This window comes from Myodes glareolus, chromosome 27, assembly GCF_982192425.1.
Source record: "Myodes glareolus chromosome 27, mMyoGla1.1, whole genome shotgun sequence".
Lineage (NCBI taxonomy): Eukaryota > Metazoa > Chordata > Mammalia > Rodentia > Cricetidae > Myodes > Myodes glareolus.
This window is the reverse complement of record NC_142052.1, coordinates 16,303,238-16,315,662: the sequence shown is the minus strand read 5'-3', so window position 1 is coordinate 16,315,662 and position 12,425 is coordinate 16,303,238. Positions and strand designations below refer to the sequence as shown.

Sequence of the window (12,425 nt, the reverse complement as noted above, 5' to 3'; positions counted from 1 at the left end):
TCCTGGGATAAACCAGGACAATTTTGAACCTAATTAAGGTTTCTTATTCCTGAAGGAGCTCTGTCATATCTGATCTCATATCATTCTAACATAATAAATACCTCATATCCCCAAAGCAAAATACTAATGAGTCAAGTGGTGATTGCATAGTTAAATTCAGTCGAAATAAAACAGAAACCTGTATGCACAATGTATGCCACATATCACACACTTCTTAAATAAGTCCCTCTTTTGCCTTCCAGGACTTGGGTGGGAGATGTTAGGAAATATTAAACCCTGTAACTTAGTGAATCTAACTTCAAAAATGACAAAATGAACCGGGATATCCCATTGAAGTGTAAAAAATAAAATAGAAGAGAAATCTTCAAGCAACACAACTTTTGCATCTTCAAATGGGATTCTAATACTCTTCTCAAATCTCCACTGTGATTCACCTGGTAAAAGAAATGTGCATCAGTTCTAGGAAAAAGGGAGAAGGTAAGGGACAGCGACACAGAGTAAAATAGAAACATGGTCACAGAAGATAACAGAGAGACAAAGAGTGGCTAGCAGGTTGACACAAAGAACCAGCAGAAAGGAAAGACACACCCACAGCCCTCTTCACTTTGGACCACAGCTCTCAGAAGGGTCTAGACTTCTTCAGCAGTTCTTAGGGATCATTTTAGGGACAAAGGGTATCTGATTCTACCACGTTGCCCTGATTTTGTCTGTTAATGTAGGATTTCCTTCAAAAATACTGAGTTCAGCATCCTCACAATACAAGTTATTAAGCCAAGATCAAAGAGGGTCTGAAATGGTACTTGGAAATTTGATCTTCACCCACACTTCAAGTAGTCATAGGCCAGTCATTGGAGACTGTGCTGTGCTTGCACTGATGTGTGCCTTAAATCCGCACAACAAAAGCAATTTACATGTAATCAATAGCAAATTCAAGGCTCTGCATACTACAACCCAGGATCCAGCAGGGAGTTTAGAAGGTTTAAAAGTTAATTTAGCATCAGTGAGCAAAATGATTTATAGCCTAAATAAGTATGTACATTTGCTCCCTAGGGATGGCTCCCAGAGGCCAGAGAAACAGCATGTGTTCCTTGACCCTAAGGCCTCTTCCAGATGGCTCCTAAATGAGCTAGAGGGATCTGTGGTGACTTTTCAAAATCATGCTTTCATATCACATGGTCTTGGCAAAATAAGTACTTTAAGGAGTCTTAGAAATGACCTTACTGGAAAGAGAAAAATAATGGAACCAACTTTTGTCCCTCCCCTGCAACACACACACACAACTACTTAAACTCTCAAAATGAGCCCAATGGCAGGCACGTAGGAAGAGATGTAAAGTGGATAATCAATGATGCCAAATATGGTCTGAGAAGCAAAGAAAACTATAAGAAAATGCTGACATAGTGTTCCCTCGTAGCAAGTCCATTTCCATTCAAAGTGTCCTGTATGAACATTACTACTGGTCCCAGATATCATGACACACTCTCACTCTATGAAGGAAACTCATCTTTCCACCCTCTTTGCGGTTAGGTAGGGACAGATTGCTGATTCTACCAATGAACTCTTCCTAAGTCTGGGGTTTTCAACTCTCTTAATTGTAGCTTTGCTACTGTTACGAATTGTAATGTAAATATCCGATATACAGGATCTCTGATATGTGACCCCAAAGGGGTCACAATCTACAGGTTGAGAACCACTGATCTAAGTCAATGCTAACATCTGTCCCTACTGGGAAAAAAATACAAGGAAAGTTCCTGTACCACCTTTTACCTCTGGCTTTCCTGCCTCTGTGGAACCCAAGACATCAAAAAGAAACATTTTAAAAAAAAAAAAACCAGATGGGATTCTTAAATTACAGCTTGGGACATTCTATAGAACCTCAGGTCCTACAAGTTGCCATGAATGATGAAGAAATAATTCTTGGACAATAGCCATGGAAGCAGGCTAAGTGTAGATCTTTATCTCTTCCTTTTCTCTTCCAAATCCATTCCTACAGTTTCATTCCCAACTCTGTAGCAGACTGCCAGCTGTAGCCTTGCTTCTTTCCATATCTTCATCTTCAGTGGATCAAATAGATCTTCCCCTCCAAACTTCTTCTCATCACTTGTTGCTTTATCCGAGAGATTCAAGGACGGTTCGACATACATAAATCAATTAATGCAATCTACCATATAAACAAACTGCAAGACAAAATGACATGGTCGTCTTCTTAGATACAGAAAAGGCTGGCGACAAATCCAGCAGCCATACATGAAAAAATCCTGGAGAGGCTAGGGATACAAGAGGCATACTGCAACATAATAATGACAGTCTACAGCAAGTCCATAGCCAACATCAACTTAAATGGAGACAAACTCAAAGCAACTCATCTAAACTCAGGAGCAAGACAAGGTTGTCCACTCCCTCCATTCTTATTCAATGTAGTACTTAAAATCTTAGTTACAGCAATAGGAATACTAAAGAAGATCAAGGGGATACAATAAGAAAGGGGAAGCCAAAATAATTTTGTGGGTTTTGTTGGTTTGTTTGTTTTGTTTTGTTTGGATACAGGGTTTCTCTGTGAAGCTTTGGAACCTGTCCTAGAACTAGCTCTTGTAGACTAGGCTGGCCTCGAACTCATAAAGATTCACCTGCTTCTGCCTCTGGAGTGCTAAGATTAAAAGTGTGCACCACCACCATCTGGCAAGAAGGGAAAGTATTTTTATTGGCATCTGATATGAAAATATACAAAAGAGTCACTAAAAATTCCACCTGGAAATACCTACAGCTGATAAATACTTTCCACAAAGCAATGGTAATCAAAATGAATTCACAAAAGTAAAAGAATTAATTTTAATTAATCAAAAATGAATTAAATATCTCTTCTATATGAAAATTAAAAGAAACAGTGAAAAAGAATTCATGGAAGCAAAACTTTTCATAATAGTCTTAAATAATATAAGGTACCTTTAGGTAACTCTAAACAAGTAAGAGATTTGTATGATAAAAATAATCTTAAGACACTGAAGAAAGAAACTGAAGGAAATATCAGATACCAATATGAGTGACAAATATTTACAGTGTACAAGAACATTATCTGGCTGAAAAATACTTAAGAAAATGCTCAATATCCTTGGCCATCAGAGAAATCTAAATCAAAACAACTGATTACAACTTATGCCGGAGAGGATGTGGGGTGAAGGGAACACTCCTGCATTGCTGGTGGGAGTGCAAATTGGTAAAGACTCTTTGGATATCAGTATGGCAATTTCTCAGAAAATTAGGAAACAAATTTCCTCAAGACTCAGCAATACCACTTTTGGGCATGTACTCAAAGGACGCTCAATCAAATCACAAGGACATGTGCTCAACTACGTTCATAGCAGCATTGTTTGAACCTAGAAACAACCTAAATATCATTCTACTGAAGAATGGATAAGGGAAATGTGGTACATTTACACAATGGAGTACTACACAGCAGAAAAAAATGGACATCTTGAAATTTGCCGACAATTGGATGGATCTAGAAAACATCATATTGAGTGAGGTAATACAGACCCAGAAAGACAAATATCATCTGTATTCGCTCATAAGTGGCGCTTAAACATAAAGCAAAGAAAACCAGTCTAAAACACACAGTCCCAGAGAATCTGGACAACAATGTGGACCCTAAGAGAGACATACATGGATCTAATCTACATGGGAAGTAGGAAAAGACAGGATCTCCTGAATAAATTTGGAGCGTGGGGACCATGGAAGAGGGTTGAAGGGGGAGGGGGGAGAGGAAGGAAGGGAAACAGAGAAAATGTATGGCTCAATAAAATCAATAAAAAAAGAAGTAAAATAGAATCCAAAGTAAAAAAAAATGTATGTATATTCACAAAACAAATGTTATTTTTAATTATCCTAATATCAAATCATAAAAATAAAAGTGTATTTTAAAATAAAAAAGAACTTTATCCCACAGGACAGAGCCCCAACTAGATATCTCTTGTCACTAAATAAATGCTCTAGTACAGAGATTGGATTACATCTAATTGAGCTGTTGGCCAAAGGAATCCAGTGGGAACCCCTAAATAACTCAGGCCATTGCCAAGACTATAGCTGTTTAGCACAAACAGATAGCAAGATCCATTGCTGAAGACACCTATACATTTCACTTAATATGGAGAAGGTGCCCTCTCAGGGCCTTCTCCTGTACATGCTAGCATATTTGATTCAGAATGATACTCTGCATGCTTCTAAATGAGAAACATAAACCCCAACCCAGCCACAAACACTTTGATCTATTGTGGTGTCCTGCCTGCAAGATAAGCTAGTGCAATGGTGACAGAAACCTGTGGGAGTAACCAACCAACGTCTAACTTGACATAAAGCCCACTCCATGAGATATGAGTCAAGGTTCTCTAGAGTAATAGAACTTATAGAATGACGTTAGGTAGATAGATAGATAGATAGATAGATAGATAGATAGATAGATAGATAGATAGATACATAGATACATAGATACATAGATACATAGATACATACATAGATACATACATAGATACATAGATACATAGATAGATACATAGATACATACATAGATACATAGATACATAGACAGACAGACAGACAGACAGATAGACAGCATTTACTAAACTGACTTATATGATGTGGTCCAGATAATGCAACAATGACTGGTTATGAATGGAAGTCCAAGAATCCAGAAGTTTCTCAGTCCATAAGGCTATATGTCTCAGCTGGTCTTATACAGCACTGCCTGGGTAACAAAAATCTTGAAACTAGATAGCCCAGGGACCTAGAGTAAAATCAAATACTATTCTTCAAATAAAAATAGCAATAAAATAATGTATAATGACATTATGCTATATTCAGAGTTCAATACCTTGCTCAGCCATCATCAGAGAAGATGGGAACAAATACAAAGACCCCACAGTCAGATATTATGTGAAGAGTGAGAGAGCTTGGAACACTCACCCATGAACAGAATATCTCCATTAAATCCCTCTGCTTGAAGCTCGGGGAATGTCCCTCAACACCAGAAGAGGGAGCAGGAAGAGTATAAGAGCTAGAAGGGATGGGGAACACCAAGAAAACAAGAACACCGAAATCAACAAGCCTGGTGACATACGAATTCACAGAGACAGATACACAAGGTCCTCACAGGTCTGCAGCAGATGAGGTCATAGGGCTGAAAGGAGCAGGGAATATGTGTTCCTATCCCTAACTCAGAAGCAATCTCTAACTGATAACCATTTGAAAATAAAAATTTAGTTTTCTCCAAGGGAGTCTCACTAGGGAAACAAATTACTCTTGAGGGTAGGCGGCACGCCCAACAGTAGATGGACAATAGAAAATGAACTCAGTTGCATCATTGGAGGTCCTTAGTCTCATGATGTCATGTGAGGGCTCCCCTTCCCTGTCTTTGTTTCATAGTTTTTATTTTATTTTATTTTATTTACCTATTCTTCTGTCCTTTTATCCTACAGATCCTGTGCATAGCCAGTTTAGTGTTTTTATGGGATTCCCAGGTATATGAATAAGTGGGTCTCTAATCTCTATCTGTTTCTTATGCCTTTTCTTGGGCTCTTTTACTTATGTTTGCTTGTTTTGTCCTATTCCATTTTTAGCTTGGGCTTTTTCTGATTATACACTATTCCATTTTATTATTATCCCTTGGAAACCTTTTGTTTTCTGACGAGAACAGAAAATGTTTGGATCAAGATGGGAGGGAAAATAAGGAGGAACTAGGGAAACATATGAGAAAAAGTTATTTTCAACAAAAGGGGAAAAATCTCTCCCTTATAGAACATGTCTAAACTAAGTGGTTAATCTCTTTGAAATTTTTAAAAGAAAAGGAAAAGGAAGAAAGCAAAGAAAGAAGGAGGGAGGAAGGAAGAATGGAGGGAGGGAGGGAGGGAGGGAGGGAGGGAGGGAGAGAGGGAGGGAGGGAGGGAGAGAGGGAAGGAAGGAAGGAATTCTTGACTGTGGAAAGCTATTGAGGTTGCCATAGTAATTCTTCACTGAAATAATCAACTCATTTCTCTCAGACTTTTCTGCTCCTAATATTTAGAACAGGTTGTCTCGTCTGTTGGTTTAGATTATGGGCTTCACTTTCATAAGCCAGTTTCCATTCTTCAAAATTTGAGGTTTAAAGGGGTATTAGATTATCTGCTTTTAGGATTTTATCTATAGAGATATAGTTGAAAATTAAAACTCATCTGTTTTAATTTGCTTTTATTTTTTTAAAAAAAAAAAGAATAAAAACAAAGAGAAAAGGAACATCCTATAAAGCCTCAATATAAGTCTCAACTGAGGTCTGAACCTAGAGTGATTGGCTTGAGTTGTTTTATTTTGTTTTGTTTTGCTCAGTTGTGTACAGATGTGTATGCAAATGAAAAAAGAGAACAAAATCTAGTGTCTTCTTCAATCATTCTTCACTTTAGTTTCTGAAATAATACCTTTCACTGAATCTGTAGCTCACCAGTTCAGCCAGAGACTGGCTAGCCAACAAGCTCCGTGGGTTCTCCTGCTTCCATCTTCTCAGTACTGGGATTAAAGGCATGGATCATTGCATCCAGTTTTTATGTGCATGTCAGGAACTAAATCCAGGTCCTCATGCTTAAGCAGCAATACTTTGCCAACTGTCATCTCTCCAGTTCTGAATCTTTTAACACACACTTCAAGGCCAGATCAGAAGCTAATGGCTGCTCTCGGTCAGTTCCCCAGATCATTTCAAATCCTTAATCTTGAAGGGGATGCTAATGGAGGATTCGATATTGAGAAGTTTAATCTTGAAGGGGATGCTAATGGAGGATTCGATATTGAGAAGTCTCTCCATTTGTACTAGTAATTAACAGAAGTCCTACTGCTTTCCCCAGAAAAGGTGAATTGCCAGACAGACTTAAAATTGCCGTAAGAGTGTCCTCCATGGGGCTCAGAACATCACAGTGAGATATACTGATCTTTCTCAAAGTCATATCAGAGAGATGAGCTTATGTGCAGCTTAGCATTTGTGCCACAACCACCCTGCCAAGCATCCTACCTGGAAAGTGAATAAAACCCTTGCTGTCAATGAATTTATTCTAAGTGAAGAAACTGCAATCCATACAAGCAAGAAAGACACCCTTGAGATATGATAATGTGGTGCCTCAAGCCCCTCAGCATTACTACAATCTAGTTAATAGGAACAGCCTTTACATCAGTCACCCACAGAGGTGGTCCAACAGGAGAAGAGAAGGGACTTTGCTGAAAATGGGCTCCCAAGGACCAATAAGTCTAAACGGACATCAGTTTTCCAGCCATGCTCATTCACAAACAATATCAGCATCCAGTGACTCTGAAAATGCTGTGACTTGTTAGGAACAAACCAGGGATTGGTTTGTACTACCTACCCATGTGGTGTGTGTCAGTGGAATAGATTCTCATATTCTAATTAAAGAGCAGCTATACAAAAGTAATAACTCAGAAACCAGTGTGGAAGCCCAGTTATAGCCAGAGTATAACTGTGGCTTTGTGTCAAACTCACAGAGTGATGACCTAGTAAAGAGGTCCATGTTCACAGGCCACAAACTGCAGCTTCCCAGAATTAAGTGTTTGGTCCCACGGCCAGGTTCAGCATGCTTCCCAACCCTAGAGTCATACCTCTAACTTCCCCCTTCAAGCTAACCCAAAACATAGAACAACAACTAAAATCTCATATACCCCTACGCAAAGATTCAAGGAGGAAACTCTAGGGACATTTTCTAAAACCAGGGATTGAATGTCTATGTCAGAAGTCAATATCATTTTGTACTATGATCATGATTTTGAGAGGCATTTACTGTATATAACTCCACCCACATTTAAATAGCAAGTCCACTCTGATTTGTGCTAAGTCATAATGAGATTCAAATCTAAACCACATGCTGGAGTATCAGACATGACTAGAGTCTTCTGATTCCAAACCCCCCTTGCCAGGCTAACTCTGAAAACATCATTTTAGTTAAATAATTATTTAAATGTGTGCTCATAGGAAATATTATCAAATTATAGTAAATGAACAAATGCAATCAAATAAAACTATGTCTCCTCATGAGCACATAATGATCTGAGATGTTTGGCCCCAGGAAATGTGGTTAGAGTGAACATTCATCTCTGTCCACTGACTCAGGTGTGCACAATAATGCAAGTTTTAATAAACTTAATTTCTGTCTCAGTCTCCATTCTGCAGTTGGGTGGGGGATGACCCTCTCTCCAGGGTCATGTGAAGGTCATTTGTCTTCATAAATTATTCCTGAGATACCTATTATCCCATATTTATATGGACTTTTCAGATCTAAAAATTATTATTGCGTCTATGCTCTGCCACAGTGAAGAGACATGTATCAGGCTGGAGATCCTGAGCTGTAGAAAGACCATCTCCTGTGCACCCTGCAGCCTTTCTTTTTCAGACCTTGATGCCTTATAGGCTACTATCATAATCATCTTCATGAGTCCTCATTTGCTGGGATTCTAGACCATAAGACTCACCTCAGATAAGCTATCTTCAGCCTCATAAAATTTGATGCAACTGTCCTTGAGTATCTCACAAAAGACAAGTTCCAGCATTCCTGGAGGTACCAAAAGCCACAGATGCTCAAGTTCCCTAAATGAAATGGAGAACTATTTGCACATTCTGTTGTGTACTTTCATCTCCAGACTACTTACATGGCCTAATATAGTATAAATGCAAGAGCTAGCAAGATGGTTCTGTGGGTAAAGGTACTTTTAACCAAGCCTGATTACCTGAGTTCCATCCCAGGGTCCAACATGATGAAAAGAGGGAACTGATCCCATAGTTTGTCTTCTATCTAGCCTACACTGGCACACACACAAACACACACACACACACACACACACACACACACACACACACACACACACACTGAATAAGTGAATGAGTGAATAAACAAAATGATAATAAATTAAAAGACAAAACTAAAGAATTCATATGCAAATGTCATATGAATGTTTTTTGTTATGTTTTAGGAGAAATGACAAGAATTCTGAAAATGTTTACTACAAATCTATTTGTTAATGTTTTCTGACATTGGTTGAGTCAGTGGTACAGAACACCCAGATATCAAAGACCAATTGCATTTCCCTCCTGTTTCTTCTAAACCAGTCTTATCCTTCCCACAAACCTTCTTTCTCCCACCTCATCCTCTCATAAACTTTACATATAAACAAGATAGTTACTTTTATATTTAAAGAAACAATTCAAAGAACAAAAATCTTAACCTTTGATTTAAAACATGAAAAAGAACTAACTACACAGAACGTTTCCTAATCTGCTCTGGTCTATCTCAATAACTACAGAACTATTTTTAGAATCTGCTCACAGAGCACAAAGAAAGAATGTTAACCTGTCAGAAATTAGAAGAAAATAAGAACTTTGGAGAGCTATGAAGCACAGACTACTGATTTCCTTCTCCTTGCCAATTAGTGTCACTCAATTAAATCAGATGAATTTTCTCTTAATCCAGTGGATTCAAAACTCATTAAAACAAATGAATAACTTTCATTGAGATTTTTTTCCTTCTATTTATACACAACCCATCAGTTTAGTTCACAGCCCTCCTAAGAAACACTTGGCAGCCCAAACAAACTGTATTAAAGTTATTCTCTTACTTCTGTTCATTCTGCCTAGTTTTGTTTTTTCTTAAAGATAGCTTCCCTGAATGTTCATAAATATGCATGAGGAAGAACTTTTAAAATTAGGATTTGGAGGGAGGCTTCTAGGAATTTTTGAAATTATATATCTCTAAGGTAATAAATGTAGTTAATAAACATGACTAATTTATTAGGACTTAATGAATTGCAATAATCAAATATCAGTGAGATATCTACTTTCAAGGTACAGGCTGGACACCTTTGATCCTATGCTGTACATAAAACAAGGATGATAAAGATTGATATTGAATTTATAAACCATAATATGCAGGTCAAGCCAATTTTTGCAGCTAAAACATCTGTTGAAAACGCTGATCGGTAACTCACTGTATATTGTCTGAGTTCTGCAAGGTTTCTTAGAGGTTCTACAATTCAGTCTCATGAATAGAAACATAAAAGCACTTTAGAGCTGAGGGACTGAATCTGGCAGATACATCAAAAAAAAAACCTGATTTACAAGCTAAAATGCTGATTTATTCCCTCACACCAGGAATATACCCTCTGTTCCTGGAAAAATCTGTTTCTTTTCTCTAAAAAGCACCTTTACCCTGTCATCAATAAACTAGGAAACAAGTTGTTATCAGAAGTTGCTTCACGAGCTCAGTTCTCAAAAGGAAGAGAATGTGATCCTCTTCAAAAGTTTGGTCCAGACAACGGAATCAATCCCATTTCAGTCAGTGAGCTGACACTGGATAGGCTTCCCATACAATGATACAAACTGCACTGTATCTTAAGAACAAACAGTTGAATAGCACAGAATCTACCACCACAGAACTCAGAGTGGAGCAAGGGAAATCAGACATGGATAGCAATTGTGATCTGTGGACAGAGTTCTAAGACTCACAACCATAGGTGCTGCGAGACGCATCCAGCCTTGGTCTGGGGATCAAGAAGAACAAGGTAAGCCAGGTGTGGTGGTACATGCCAGTAATGTCAGCCCTCATAAGAAGGAGACAGCAGGAACAAAAATGGCAAATTTGAGAAGAGCCTGTGCACACAAAAAGATGTCTCAGGAAAAAAAAATGGGAAAAGAAATCTCACCAAGTCTAAGGTATTTGGATGAGTTCAGTATAAAGAATGACAAATGCTACCAAGTACAAGCAACAGGAGGAAGGGGTTCCAGACAGGAAGAACTGACATATGCAAATAAAGAAATGCAAGCAACATCTCCAAACCTAATGAGAAAATATGAACAACAAAATTAGCATGATTCCTAAGGCAAAAATAGCCATTCAAATGTCAACTTCCTTTCTCTTGTCTTTTCCAGATTCAAAAAAAGCAAAACAGAACAGGAGAAGACTGGTGTGAAGCTTCTATATTCACAGAGCTCCTTCCAAATTAAAAAGAAAAATACAAAACGTGACAAATGTCTTAGAAAGAGTCAATGACTGTGAAGTTAGCTGGAACTTCACTGGCTGCCACCACCATGCTTCTGGTAAAACAGAAAAGAATTTTGACTTTAGAGACTCCTCACTCAGTGCTCTGTATGTAACAAATATTCAATAATAAGTAATTCTTTAATAGATAAATGAGCATATAAAAGTAAGCATGGAAAAAATTAACCACTTTTCTCACTATTTTGTTCAAATGCCTAGGCACTTGCCTCCTAACTTGCCCTTTGGTTATGAAAGTGTAATTGGGGACTGCTGCTCAAATTTCATTAAGTTTAGAGAGAAGGAGTTATCCACTTTTCAAATGATGTTGAGAGTGATCACTTGGTGCTTCTACAACAATTACACAATGTAGAGTCAAATCGTCAGTCATCATAGTCCTTCTGGAGAAATTATTAGTGGGTCAAAGGATACAGAAGTTAAGGAATATTTGACTATTCTCCAAAATTGCATTGGGGGAATAGGAGTGGATTCTTTTAAATTCAACCTCTGATCACCTCACCTTCCTGTATCCATCTCCTTGTAAATGAACTTGGTTGTGCATTCTCCAACTACAAAGATGCAGAGAACATTCATATCCTTTCTTTGCCCCAGGGCCCTTTCCCAGTCAGTTTATCAAATTCCACTGCTGCCTGCGGGCCAGCTCTGCCTCTGAGAACACACCAACACCAAGATTCTAAGTCAGTCTTGCATAAGCCAAATTCAATTTGCAAAACCCCAGGGTTGTCCAGGTGAGGTTCTGGAGGCAAGGAGGGTCCGAAATGAACTATTCATCTAACTGAATCCTTGGACTGATTTCTCAACCTACTTGCCCACTCCGTTTCTGAACTAAGGGAAAACACAGAAACAAGAAAAGGCTGGACTCATCATGGAGGCTCAAATTCACTCGCCTCATAATCAGACCATCAGTTACTGTCGTCACATAGCTTTCCAATATAATTAGAAGAATTTTCCTCTTTAAGGCAAAGTGTCCATTGTTCTTAGACTACAGAGAAGTTTATAAAACACACCATAGGGCACAGTCATTGTGGGGAAGGTAAACAGGTACAACCTGCTCTCGTCTCAGGTCATGGGGAACAGAGGACGTGAACTTGTGAAGCTCATCTGGCTTTTTCCTTTTTCCATTTATTGCCATCTAGGACACCAGCCAAAGAAATGGTGTATAGCCAAAGGCCTGCCTTGGTAATGCCTCAGGTTCTGTTTCCTAATCCAGTCTAATTAAGGATGAAATTAACCCACCATTGAAGACTAGCAAGTCTTTTGTTGTGTGGCTTTATAACTGTCCAACAACTTTATTCACACACACACATGCACATACATTATGATAACAAATTTTTTTTAGTAATTCTATTGTGTCACTGG

At 38.3% G+C, this 12,425-nt stretch overlaps 1 pseudogene; it reads right to left on the bottom strand.

Moving 5' to 3' along the window:
- The window catches only part of LOC125400001 (small ribosomal subunit protein uS17 pseudogene), a 51,559-nt pseudogene extending 39,361 nt beyond the window's left edge, over positions 1–12,198 (bottom strand).
- Between the last annotated feature and the right edge of the window lie 227 nt (positions 12,199–12,425).